Below are 14,178 nucleotides of genomic sequence, written 5' to 3'. Positions count from 1 at the left end.
GAAAATTTAGGATGGTGGTTATCCTAGATTGGAGGTGAGGCAAAGGAAGAGGTCAAGAGGGGGACATTCAATGTGTTTCAGTGACCTTAGAGACATTCCTGTTCACAGGGGGTTGGGTTCCTGGAGTTCATGTTATTACTAGGTCTTAAGCTATCGTGTGTATATGTTAAGTGTGACATTTAAAAAATCTAAAGGTAGTTTTTTGAGAAGCAAGCAATGCGCAGTTTAAGTGTATATGTATCTATTTTTAAAAATTCATGATGAAAGGGTTTTCTTTTTGAAGTCTTTTCGGGTCTTTGAGAGACAATGGGAGCATTCACATGGTTTCGCAGCTGTGGTTTGTACCAGGAATCTGGAATGTTCGTCCATTCATCTAGAGGGCGTGGCGGGTGGATGAAGGTGAAATGCTGCTCAATGACTCCTCACCCGGAGTGGGGAGTGCGGGACCCACTGGTGCTGTGGGCATGTGACTGGGAGGGCCTGGGAGGGACCCAGCTCTGCCCACACAGAGCTTACCGCATCACAGAGGACATTGCAATACCAGGAAAAGGCGGTAAAAATGGTCTTTTCAGGACCCAGTCACATCACCCCGTGTCCTTTTTTGTTTACCGTGTATTTTAGTCAGCTTTTCGTTGCTGTGCCCAAAATACCTGACAAGAACATTCCAGGAGAGAAAGTTCATCTTGGGCTCACGGTTTCCACTCCATTGCTCTGGGCCCAAGGTGAACCACATCATGGGGGAGGGGCCAGGAGAGGGAAGTAGAGGAAATAGAGAAAGAGAGTAGGGGGAAGCACCCCCCAACCCTCCCAGGTGTGCTCCCAAGACCCGCCTCCTCCTCCAGCCACGCCCCCCTTGCCTACAGTTAGCACCTGACTGGTTCAGACAGGATGGACTGCTTAGGTGACAGCTCTCACAATCATTTCACCTCTGAATATTCCTGTCTAACAGGAGTGTTTGGGGGCCACCTCAGGTCCTTCAAGGACTTTCCCTGGGCCCTGAGGTCAAGCTCAGCCAGGTGGTTCGCAAGGACCTCTCTTATCTGGTCTTGGGCCTTCTTCAGCCAGGGGTGTGCTGAGTCACTGTCCCTCACCTCTCTAGGCAATGTCCCCAGGCACTTCTCTCTTCACTATTCCATAATCAGCTCCCTCTCTCTAGAATGTCTCCCCCACCATCTGCTCCAACCTTGGCTAAGTCCTACTTGAACCTGTCCTATCTCCTTCTCATAGAAGTATCCTGTGAACCATCGACTGGTATAAATCCCTGGCTGTGCACATCTGTAGTGCTGGGTACCGCCGTCAGCTCCAGGGTTACAGTGTGGTACTGTCACCATGGTGTCCTCAGCAAGGCATAGCAGGAGCTTAGTCAATGTGGACAGATTTACCCACAGATGTCTTAAGAATTCTGTGCAAACTCCAAAGGAGGGAGAGATCACATGTACTGGGAGTGAAGAGATGGCCATTTGTGGGGGAGGAACTGAGCCACATTGTGACTGCAAGAGCTGTTAATTACTGACATGCTGGCCTGCATTGGACATTGTCCTAAGGGCTCAGTTCAGTGTCCCTGCAGTTGCAGCAGTGGTGCTGGGTAGAAGAGACTTTGCCTCTGCCCAGCCGCAGCCTGCCAACCCTTCTCTGCCAGGCTGGAGGATGCATCCTCCCCTTCTCTGATTCTAGCACAGAGTCAGTGTCACCATTTCAGAGCTGTCCCCCTGTCTAGCAGAAGCTGTGCCTCTGCCTGGAAGGGGAATTCACCACCTCATTTTCAACTTGCAATGCCCACCTCCCCCAACCCTGCCACCATCTACTACTACAGGTTATTTATTTGTTGCTTTTCTTTTTTTCTTACTCCACTATTGGTTCTAGAACTGGGGTCTGGGAAGGTATCTTTGGTCATTCTGAGCAGAATGCAGTCACAGTAAAGGTTGTGGTCTGATGCCTGTGTTGTTTGGTGAGGAGTCCTATATGGATCAGTAGAAATTTCCAGAATCTCCTTCCCCTGGACTCAGCGTGTGCATCCATCCTGCCCAGCGGCAGACATGGGTGACAGAGGCAGTTTTCATGTCTCTGGTGCTCCATGCAAATGCCCACTGCTCGCTTGATTTTAGGACTGCAGCTCCATCTCCATTCCAAAGCCACAGAGTTCCCATGAGTGAGCCCCAAGGTATCAGGCAGGTTGGCACCTCACCCTGGAGAGACTTGGAGTGACAAGACAGCATTTTAATAAGTTGTTTAGGGCCTTGCTAAATCGCTGAGCTGGCCTCCAACTTGTGGAGGCCTGGCAGAGAGGGGCTTGGCCCTCCTCTTTGTCTTAGCCTCCCAAATTGCTGTGTGTCACTGCGCCCAGCCAGATGAAGATTCTGAGGTTCAGAGAGGTGAGATGCTTTGCCCCAGGCAGATGGCTGATGGAAGTGAACTCTGATGTGGATCAAGATTTTCTGACTCCAGTTCCAATGCTCTTTCTTTTTCCTTTTTCTAATGGAGGAAAGGTCAAGGAAACCTGAATTCGCTCAGATCAGATGGGCACTTCCCTTGGTATTTGACCCCAGGCTCTGCCTCTGCCACCACCTCAAGAGACAAGAGACCCTCCAGGAATTGCTGGGCCTTTGAGGGAAACTTCAGGCCTGCAAATGTTCACAGGTGTCCCAGGGACGACTGCCCTTGGGACAGAGGTCTGACCCCCAGAAGTTGACTCTCATGGCTCACTATCATCTTTGCAGATAAACTGGAGCCATAGCATTTGAGAAAATCTCTGGGGCTTCCTTCAGGAGGTACTATAATGCCTCACCCCGGGGAGCCCCGGCGGAGTTGGTGCTCCACGAAGGTCTCAGGCAGAGGGGAGCTGTAGCTGGTTCCCCTTGGCTCCCAAGAGCCAACTGTGCGCATCTCTTCCCAACTCTGCACTCAGTGACAGGCATTGGCAGCTTGAGATCAGCCACTGCGGGAGTATTTATGCCACGGGAATTGGCAGATGGTGCCCACCAGAGCTTCCCCTCTCCCAGCCCACGCCAGGGGCAGTTTACCTGCACAACACTGACAAGCAAGTTCCATCCGTGAATCAGAAATGAAATCATGGAAATGACGTCTTCATGACCAACTGACGGGGCCTGAAGCTACGTCTTGGTTTATTTTTAAAACAGGGTGTGGCCAAGGAAATTCTCTTCAAGAAATCCCCATTGTGTTTGGAATGCTGTGTCCTCTGGCATCTGCTTCAGTGGAAAGACAGAGACACACTGGCTTATAAAAGAGGGATGATTTGAAGGCTATCTGTCCTAAGACTCCTTGTCCAGTGGAGCTACGGAGGCTCCAGCTACCCAGGGCCAGAGGGGAGATGTCACAGTTGAAGAGACAGCCAGAGTGGACTCTCAGTCAATTCGGGTGACCTGGCAGCCCTGAGGTACTTAGGGGTGTCATTTGCTGACATTTACCAGAAGGCCAAGTGGCTGATCCGGTTACACTTTGCTATGGTTTGAATATTTATTCCCTGCAAAACTCATATTGAAATTTAATTGCCATCCTACCAGTATTCAGAGGTGGGAGGTGATTAGGTTGAGTGCTCTGCCCTCCTGGGTGGGAATGATGCCATTATAAAAGGGTCAGCTCAGCCTTTTCTCTCTTCTGCCTTCACTGGGCAGAGGACTAGGTGTCCCTCCCCGCAGGGCACACAGCATGCCAGGCCCCATCTGGGAATGAGAACTCTAAACCTTCCAGCACCCTGACATTGGACTTCCTGGTCTCTAGACTGAGCTAACACACTTCTGCTCTTTAGAAATCACACAGTCTCTGGTTTTCTCTTCCAGAGCCACAAAACAGACCAACACACTCCCAGTCTGAGGCTCATGGGGAGCCTGTCAAACAGATTCTATTCATGAGTAAGGAGACTGAGGCTCTGAGTGCAGGAAAAAGGGTGAGTAAGGCCTGAATCTGGCTCCCACTGCTCTTCTCTCAGCTTTACCCCATCCTTGGTCCCTCGGGATGCTGTCTTCAACCCTCCCTCCTGAGCAGTGTGATGCTTACGACATGGCTGCTCCCAGGACAGGAAAGAGGGGCGGCAATGACCGCATCTGAGAAGGAGGTAAGAGAGGAATGGTCGCCATCCTCAGTGACTGCATACCATGTTGTAAGGGCACCACACGTGCCACCCTAGCAAAGAGCTGATGACTCTCAGGCTAGAGAAGTGAGGTGACTTGTCCAAGTTCACACAGGTCACATGTGGCAGGGCCAGGATTCAACCCCGGGTCTGTCTCCAAGCCTCTGTTCTATTGGCTATAGGTCAGGAGTGCCAGGAGGGACCAGGAACCACAGGAACCAGGAGTCAGGGCTCTGGGCCTAAAGAGAAGCCTCTCCCCAAGGAGAGGAAGTGGACTTGTTCTCCTCTTTTTTCATTTTTTATTTACACGCTCTCATTGCCCACATTTTCCTATCTGTCAGCTTGCTGCGTGGTGACAATGAGAAGGTGGAGACAGTGTCAGGCAGTGAGGAGACTGGGACCTGGAGCTCTGTGCCCAGCCCTGGGGAAGTCATTGGACTTCTCTGGACTCTCGTTTCCTTCTCTGTAAAGTGGGCATTGGCAGGTGGTCCACTGACAAGATGCCTTCCATAGGATTCTGGGACATGGACATCTCCCACAATTCCCTGTTCTTCTCATTCTCCACCTGCCCCGTCCCCCCTTGTAGAAGGACAGATGACCCGGTACAAGGCAGCAAGATCTGCTAACAGACACACCCACCCAGACAGTGCAGAGAAACCCACCCAAGGACTGTGGGCACCCCACGGTGCTCTGCAGAATAGAACTATTTTCTTGTTACTTAAATGGTCCCCCATAACTAGGCTTTGAATTACTTGCTAAAAGTACCCTGTGGCAGATAACTGGCCCTCTAAATGCCTTTATCCATCTTCCTCACTTCTGTAAAGAGGGAGAAGTCTTCACTCTTGTTTTGCATAACCTCAAGCACTGTCTTCCAACACTCTTTTCCTCAACTATTTCCCACCATAAACCCCTGCAGCAGCCCCAAAGCTACTTAGAGGACCCTGGAGGCCATGATGGAGAAGCAGGACTCCTTCCTCTTAACAGCACCAGCCAGAATCTCAGAGTCAAAAGGGACCTCAGAGTCCACCTCGACCAATTTCTCTTCCAGTGCAATAGTCCCTCCTGATGTCCAGCTGTCTCTCTATGGAAACTTCCAGAGATTCTGGCCACTCACTAGAATGCCTGGAATTGTTCAGAAGTGCCTCCACATTCTGAACCCCGGTCTGCCTTCCTACAGTTCCTAACGTGAGTTCTAGTCCCGTCCTCTGAAGTGAAGCAGGAAAGGCCAATTCTCTTCTCCATGACAGCCTGGAAAATTCATGAAGGCAGCCAGTTTATGTCCCGGGTCATTCCAGGGTAAAAGTCTACCATTTCCGCAGTCACAGCTTAGATGATGAGATTTCCAGAGCTCCCCTTGGATGCCCTCCAAGTTTCCATGTCCACCTTCAAGAGCGTCTACAAGAACTGGATATGGCATGCTGAGAACAAAGGGATGGGGGTTGCTCCCTCCCCTCACGTAGCCACCATGTCCCACTTGGGTTACAAAGCCAAAAAAAGAAACTAGCTACACAGCGGCCAAGGTGCACCCCCTTTCATACTGAAATTTCTAGAATTTCTCTTCCCCCAATTGGGATTTACACAATTAACTACTGGAACCTAAGTAAGGCACTTGACCTTGTAAAAGTTCAATCTTTCAGTTCCTTTATTAAGATCCTTTTCAAATTGTGCTCTACATATGTAAAATAAATTGTAATGCATTCTGCTGTCATATATAACAAACGAGAATAAAATTTTTTTAAAAAAGATCCTTTTCTAGAGAGAAGTGATGAGAGGAGAAGGGAGAGAATGGGGGGATAGGAAGGACAGTAGAATGAAACAGACATTATTATTACTGTGTGTATATATGTGACTGCATGACCAATATGATTCTGCAACCTGTACACTCAGAAAAATGAGAAATTAAAAAAAAAAGAAAAATGAGGAATTATATCCCATCTGATTCAAATGTATGATATGTCAAGGTCAAAAAAAAAAGTAACACTAGGGGACAGATTATTTAAAAAAAAAAATCCCTTTCAATCCTGATATTTGGTCATCCAATCTTTTAACTCTTCCACCTAGCTTTGTACCAATTTTGAAGTCAAAATCCACAGAGGGCAAAATCTAAGGACAGAGCTCTGGCCAGGGCGCTATATGGTGTCTTTCTCAGTTGACTCTGAAGCATTGGAAGTTAGTTACTGTTTCTCAACCATGCCTTCAGTCACTCTGAGAATAACAGCTGTTCCACGTCTCAGAAATTTCACCCCAAGTGTGAGAAAATATTTGCAAATCATGAATAAAAGATTTTTATTCATTTATTGGGGTCATTTCACGCCAAGCTCAGACAGGTCAGGGTGTCAGTCCTACTGACATGTCTGCAATATGCCAAATGCCCACACAGGCAAGCCTTTGGTACATCCAAAATCACCTGTCACTAATGTCTCCAATCTTCTACTGGGATCCGGGTGTAACCTTTCTATGTCACTCACCCTCTTCCTAGGGTGTCGCGGGTGAGTGACATCAGGGGTGAATGCGTGTGAAGAGATGCAGCCCCAAGGAAGGTGCCAGGAGTTTCTAAACGGGGAGAGGCTGGGAGGAGCTTCCCATGTCTTCACGTTACCTAAATTCTTTTCAGCTTTTTACCTTTTTGGTTGCTCTTGACCACCAACACCTTGTCTATCCTAATTTTGAAATCCCCTTTATGCCTGTAGACCTTATAAGAATGGGGACTGAGGGTGCAGCCAGATGATGTGAATTTGGTGGAAAGGAGTCAAAACCAAATGTCCTGAGCCAATGGGTTCCTAAAGTCCCTTTATGGTTGAACACCATGAGACAAGAGACTTAGGAGCTCAGATGGTGCCCACTGAGGCTGGGGCTGGGGGTGGGGGTAGGACAGACAGCCCTTCATGAGCTTGAGTTCCAATCAGGTGTCTCTGACAGGGAGGGCTGCCCAGCTCACAGGCGGAGGAGGTGTACCCTGAGCAAGTTACTTTACCTTTATTTCTACAACTACAAAATGATAATATTTACTTCACAGGGTTTTTTTGTTATGAGGGTTCAGTAAAACAATTCATTCAAATTTCCAGAAATAAGTTCCTTTTACATCCTCCCTAGGCAATGACAATTCCATTTTCATCTTTGTGAGGAGCAGCAACACAGTTTTTCCTAGTGGCCCTACAACTCCATATCCCTAGCAGCAATGCACACATGTTCTGGTTTCCCCACAATCTCTTTTTTATTGTGTTTTTGTTCTTGTAGTTCTTACTGAGGTATAGGATTGCTCTATGTATTCTGGATAGTAATCTTTTATTCACGATTTGCAAATATTTTCTCCCACTCTGTGAGTTACCTTTTCCTTTTTTTTGTTAGTGTACCGATATACAAGTTTTTAATTTTGATGGTATCCAATTTATTTTTAGTCATCTATACTTTTGGTGTCATAGCCGAACAATCATTTGCCATGAAACTTTCCTTCTAAGATTTTTACAGTTTTAGTTGTTACACGGAGATTTTTCAACCATTTTGAGTAAATGGTTTTATATAACATAAGTTAATGATCCCACCACATTTTTTTATTTTTATTTATTTGAAAAAAATATAGCTCCAAAAGAAGGCCATAGGAACATAGGCACAATAAACTACTTTCAATCAGAGCAAAGTGACATCAATCTCATTCTTTTCCATGTGGATATTCCATTTTCCCAGCACCATTTATTGAAAAGATTGTCTTCCCATCGAACGATCTGGGAACATTTGTTGTAAATCATTTGACAGCGTGTGTGAGGGTCTATCTCTAGCTTTCTTTTCTACTCCAATGGTCTATATCTCTGTCTCTCAATGTCACTACTGAACTGTTTTGTTTATGTAGCTTTGCAATAACTTTGAAATCAGGACGTATTGTTAGAGTCTGTAAACAAGTCTGGATGGTGCCTGGCAAAATGCCAGAGGAAGTGGTTTGTGAAGTAACGCCAGTGAGCCATTAAGTGTGGAGATTCCTTATTGATTGACTGCTGTATCTAGTTTATGTTAATTAGATAAGCTGTGTGGAATGTATAAATACCATTCCTGTCCTACAATAAACGGCTCCCACTCCTGCTGTATCAATGTACTCAAGTTGTTCGTCACCCCCAGGTTATTTTGCTGCAGCCGGACTGCGGCAATGTATGAGACCTCAACTTTGTTCCTTTTTTTCTCAAGATACTCATAACCATTCTGGATCCCTTTAGATTCCATATGAATTTTAGAATGCATTTTTTTTTTTTTTTAATTTTGTAGAAAACATCGTTGTGATTTTGGTAAAGATTGTATTAAATCAATAGATTGCTTTTGGTAGTATTAACATCTTAACATTATTAATTCTTTCAGTTTAAGAATACACAGGATATATTTTCTTTTATTTATACTTTTTAAACTGCTTTCAGCAATAGTTTGTACTTTCAGTGCACAAGTCTTTTACCTCCTTGGTTAAGTTAATTCCCAAGTATTTTATTCTTTTTAATGATATTGTAAATGATGTTATTAATTTCTTTTTTGAATTATTCATTGTTAGCATTTAGAAGTGCAATTGTTCTTGTGTTTTGATTTTGTGTCCTACAATTGTGCTGACTTCTGCATTATTGTTTTCATTGCTTTTTAGACTTTATTCTTATAAATGAGCCCCAGAGAATACTCTGAGCTACACTTTCCTTTGTCCCCCAATGTTCATGTCCCAATCTCCCAAGAGTCCAAGGATTTCTCAATTGACAGGTAATCTTGCATCATCAGAGGTCAAGGGGCCAGTTCTAGAGTGGCTCCTTTGTCACTGTTACTGGCCTTCTACAGAAGGTCTTCTGTGAGGGTTTGCTTTGCACAAGGCCTGTAGACTGGGGTCCACTCTTATCTTTTCCCCTTACCAGTCTTGTGCTTGTGCAAAGCACTCAACTTCATTGAACTTGGAATTTCTTCACTGTCAAATAAGGAGGTCCATCTGTCTATATGTCCTCTAAGGTCTTTTGCAGCACCAAATACCATACGCTAGATTATTTATCTGAGCTCTGTTTTCATGAGTACCTGCTGACTGAGGTATGGTCAATCATTTGCTAAATAGTTCAGTTTTTATTCTAGAGAAACACCCACTGTACAGAGTGCATATGAAAAAGGTTTGCATTGTATGAATTATTTTCCCATTTGAAACCCAGAATCTCGCTCAAATGGCTTTCCAACCCATATTGTACTGAAGTATTCTGTTTGTTCCATTAACTATTCACAGAGTCAACTGGGGAACCGTTATTAATTTCAATGGAAAGCTAAAATGCAGTTCATTTTCTGTAATTGCAGGCCCACGGTCTAAAGAGCCAGTGAAAGCTTTTAATCTGAGGCTTTTTTAGAGGAGTATGATCAGAATTACATTGAACATCTTTTGAAGGTGCATAATTATCAAAACCTCAATGACATTGACATTCAAAGAGCCCTATACCATAGATACTAAACTCATATGCAGGAGACAAGGCAAATTGCCATCTTAGTCACTCATGGATGGAGAAATGTCCATGGATAACGTCGACAATGTTTGCACACCTTACTTTTCTATCTTATTCCAACTATGTGGTTCTTCATACCACATGGAAGATGGATATGCCCACTCTTCTCTTCTATGGTTTTTGTGGCCTCAGAGATCCCACCCAGACACCTGCACAACCACCAGCTGCAAACACAGGGAAGCTGCAAGTAAGAGTGGCCACTCCATGTGACCACCAGAGGGCGCTAGAATGTGCCACAGCTAACCAGGACCTCCCTCAGCTAGGAACTGACCAATGGTGATTCCCCAGAGCTCCTGGAGTTCTGAGGCTCAGCTGCTCTAGTTTGCAGGGAAAACAAAGAACTAACCAGTTGTCCCATTTACCATCTTCTTCCACACTACTTAAGTATGGTCAGGGCCGCCTTTCTCCATTGGTCATAATTCCTCTACAGCATTAGAGGAGGCCAGGGGAATGACCCAGAGCAGAGACAGTGAGCCACCTGACTCCAGGAAATGCTTAACATCATCAACACCATGACTTTAACAGGTGGCCCAGAGACTGAAAAACCTGAGACTGAAAAAGCATATTTACTTTCATTCAAAACAAAAGAGCAGCCAGGTACAGTGGCACATGCCTGTAATTCAAGGGATTTGGAAGTCTGAGACAGGAGGATTACAAGTTCAAGGCCAGCCTGGGCAGCTTAGAGAGACCTTGTTTCAAAATAAAAATTAAAAGGGCTGGGGATATAACTCAGTGGTAGAATGCCTCCAGGTTCAATCCCCAATACCAAAATTAATTAGTATGTTATAAACACACTACTGGACAAGCTGTTGAGCCAGGAGAACACATGGATAAAGGAGGAGCCCAAAGGAACAGGAGTGTCAACCTTCCTTCCTTCAGCAACTGACACTTGGATTCGGGGAGGGATTAAAGTGGACTTGGAGATAAGGGAACACTTCGTTCTGATTTGGGAATGGCAGAGCAGGCACTTGAACTAGCTTGGGCAGAGGGGCGGTCCAGGCTGGTGGGGGACAGAGACAATACAGGAGCTGTTATGAAAAGGACAAGGACAGTCCAAGGTAGAGCTGAAGGATAGGATGAAGCCTCTCCAAATAGGTCCCAACCTGCAAGTGATGCATCCCTTAGAAACATACCCTAGAAACGTAAGTCAGGTCACAGAAGCTGGCCTTTATTGCTTGACCTTGAGGAAATCAGTGATTTTAGGGCTGCACAGTGACTTATCACACATGTGACTTATAATGTCTCCTGCCACCCCCTGGCCCTGATGCCACCATAGCTCAGGGGGAGCTGGAGAGAGAGGGAAAAGAATCCTGTTTTGCTCAGGGCACTCTGGTGGTCCACTGTGGTCCTTGGTGGGGGATCCCCCAAGGAACCACAATAGACAGAGAGTGATCTCCAAAGAGGGGAACCCATCTCCATTCATTTTCATCATGTTGTAATTGACTTTAGTCAGTGTGCTCCTGGCCAAGTGGATTTAAGGCTTTCATTATTTAGTGTTAACTGAATTAAATCTTGAAAACATGGATAGGTGACTTTAAAAAAGACTGCCACAAAAAAGTTGCAGGTGGATGACACTTGTAATGAAAAAGCTACCCCGGAGAGAATGGTGGCGCTGCCCCATCTCCTGAGCCTGGGAGGTAGCCTTCAGCAGGTACACTGCCAGGAAACGCCATGAGCTCGTCAGATCTGACAGTCTTGGCACCCAGCATTTATTTTAGAAAACCCACAAATTTGCCCTTTCAAGGAAAAGATATTTTAACAGTAAATGAGAACATAAGCGGTGGGATTTTTGGTTTTTTTTGTTTTGTTCAAAGAAAACATAAGCTGTTAGGAGAGCATTTAGAAAATGGGTGTTTGGAAATTTGTTATTGTTATAACATTTAGTTATCAAAAAATTTGGTTTGTAGGTGCAACTATAAAAACTCGCATAAATGCTTGCTTCAAGTGGAAACAATTTTCTAATTATATGATCATCTACCAAATCTCCTTTCAGGGTTTCGAGCCTATTTGTCAAAAATGTAAGATTGTGAGACCTCTTGATTAGTATGTAAAAAGTGACTGATGTTAGAGAAGATGGGATGTGCCAGCTAAATTTAAATTTAAAAGATTTTATAACCGGTAGAGGAACATAAGAAATGAGTAAGACAGCAGAGCCTTGGCAGCAATGTGCTTCTTGAAGGGCAATTGGCAGTCTTGGAGCGGGATCTTATTTGGCTATGACACCCACTCAAAGAGTACCAACCAACATAAATGAAATTCCAGAACCAGTCCTAAACACTATCCCAAAGCACACGATTAAGATTTTAAAAAGAATGATGCATACATTGGAGAAAAGACAACCTCTTTAACAAATGCTGCTAGGAAAACTGGTTATCCATATGTAGAAGACAGAGGCTAGACCCTTATCTCTCACCCTGCCCCAAAATCAACTCAAATGAATCAAAGATCTAGGAATTAGACCAGAAACTATGCAACTCCTAGAAGAAAATATAGGGTCAACTTCAGCACATAGGTGCAGGCAACAACTTCCTCAATAGGATCCCTAAATCTCAGGAAATAATTCCAAGAGTTAATAAATGGAACCACATTAAATTAAAAAACAAACAAACAAAAAACTTCTGCCCAATTAAGGAAACAATTAGGAATGTGATGAGAGAACCTACAGAATGGGAGAAAATGTTTGCTAGCTACTCTTTTGACAGAAAATTAATATCTGGAATACATAAAGAACTCAAAAAACTTAACACCAAAATCCCCAAATATTCCAATTAATAAATAGGCAAATAAATTAAACAGACACTTCTCAAAAGAAGAAATACAAACGGCCAACAAATATATGAAAAAAATGTTCAACATCATTAGCAATTAGAGAAATGCAAATCAAAACTCAACAAAGGTTATAGCTCACTCCAGTCAGAATGTCAGTCACCAAGAATACCAACAATAATAGATGACGGGAAGGAGGTGGAGAAAAAGGAACACTTTTACACTTTTGGTGGGACTGTAAATTAGTACAACCATTATGGAAATCAGTGGTTTCTCAAAAGACTAGGCATGGAACCACCATATGACCCAGATACACCCAAATACCACTCCTTGGTATTTATCTTAAAGAATTAAAGTCACCATACTAGAGTGATACATGCATACCCATATTTATAGCAGCACAATTCACAATAAATTCACAACAGCCAAACTATGGAACAAGCCTAGGTGTCTGTCAACAGATGACTGGATAAAGAAAATATGGTATACATATACACAATGAGTTTATTCAGCCATAAAGAAAAATGCAGAAAAATTGATGGAACTGGAGACCATTACATTAAGTGAAATAAATCAAACTCAAAAGGTCAAGGGTTGTATGTTTTCTTTTGTATGTGGAAGCTAGAGAGGAAAAAGGAAAAGAAACGTCATGGTTGGATCTCATGAAAAGCAAAGAAGATCAGTAGAAGAGAGGAAAGAGACCAGAGGGTGGAGGGTGGGGAGGGAGGGGAAGTGCTGGGGAGTGATGTTGTCCGAGTTATATCATTATCTTGTGAGCATGTACCAATTGTATATCAACAAATCCCACCATTACGTACAACTATAATGCACCAATAGAAAAATGCTGAGAAGGGGCTGGGGCTGTGGCTCAGCAGTAGAGCACTCCCCTAGCATGGGCAAGGTCCTGGGTTCCATCCTCAGCACCACATAAAAATAAATAAATTAATTAAAGGTAGTGTATCCAACTACAACTAAAAAATAAATATTAAAAAAATGTTGAGAAAGAAAAAGAATGATGCAAACCTAACTGTATTTCTTTACCTAAAAAGTGTTAATTTTAATAATTTAGTACTATTGACAATAATTTCATGATTTAATAATTATTTATAATTAGCAATCTATTTAAATACTAAAGTATTTGACTACTTATGAGATTAAAGATATTTTGTACTTTTAAAACCATTTAAAGTCTTAAAATCTTGTTTCTCTTTAAGTTTCATATTTTATTTTCTAATGAGTCTATATATTAGGATGTACACACACACACACACACACACACACACACACACACACACATAACTATTCCTATACGGGGGGAAGTGTTCAGAATTCTTTCCTGAGTGGGTATTTGACCTGAAAAGCATGGACAACCTGCTTTGATGAACTGCTCAACTGTTGTCTTTCTGGGGTCCCCTTTGGGCTCACCTGCCTTCCCCACCAGGGCTGGTGGCCACTGAGAAGTGCCAGAAGTGCCCAGCAGGACACTCCATCTTCCAGGCTTTTTGTTTCTGGTAAGTGACAATCTGAGAATGGAGAGGGCTGTTCTAGGTGCAGAAATAGGCCTGGAAGATGCACAAGTCCAATGGGAAGACAGGACTTTGCAGGGTAGGCAGGGGGCCAGAGACTGCGTCATGCACCGACCAAGGTTGGGCATGGATTGGGTTCCTTCTCTGCGGCAGGCGCCAAGGTGGACTACACATATTTAAATAGCAAAGCCCCATGATGGTCCTCTAGGAGCCTGAGTGCAGTTGCAAAGGCTGGACATCCCCAAGTGAGGAGGAATGACCAGGGAAAGGAAATGAAAAACAGTCTCCAGCAACACTTGGG

The sequence above is a fragment of the Callospermophilus lateralis genome, chromosome 12 (assembly GCF_048772815.1).
Source record: "Callospermophilus lateralis isolate mCalLat2 chromosome 12, mCalLat2.hap1, whole genome shotgun sequence".
In the NCBI taxonomy this organism is placed as follows: domain Eukaryota; kingdom Metazoa; phylum Chordata; class Mammalia; order Rodentia; family Sciuridae; genus Callospermophilus; species Callospermophilus lateralis.
Note: the sequence above shows the minus strand (reverse complement) of the source record.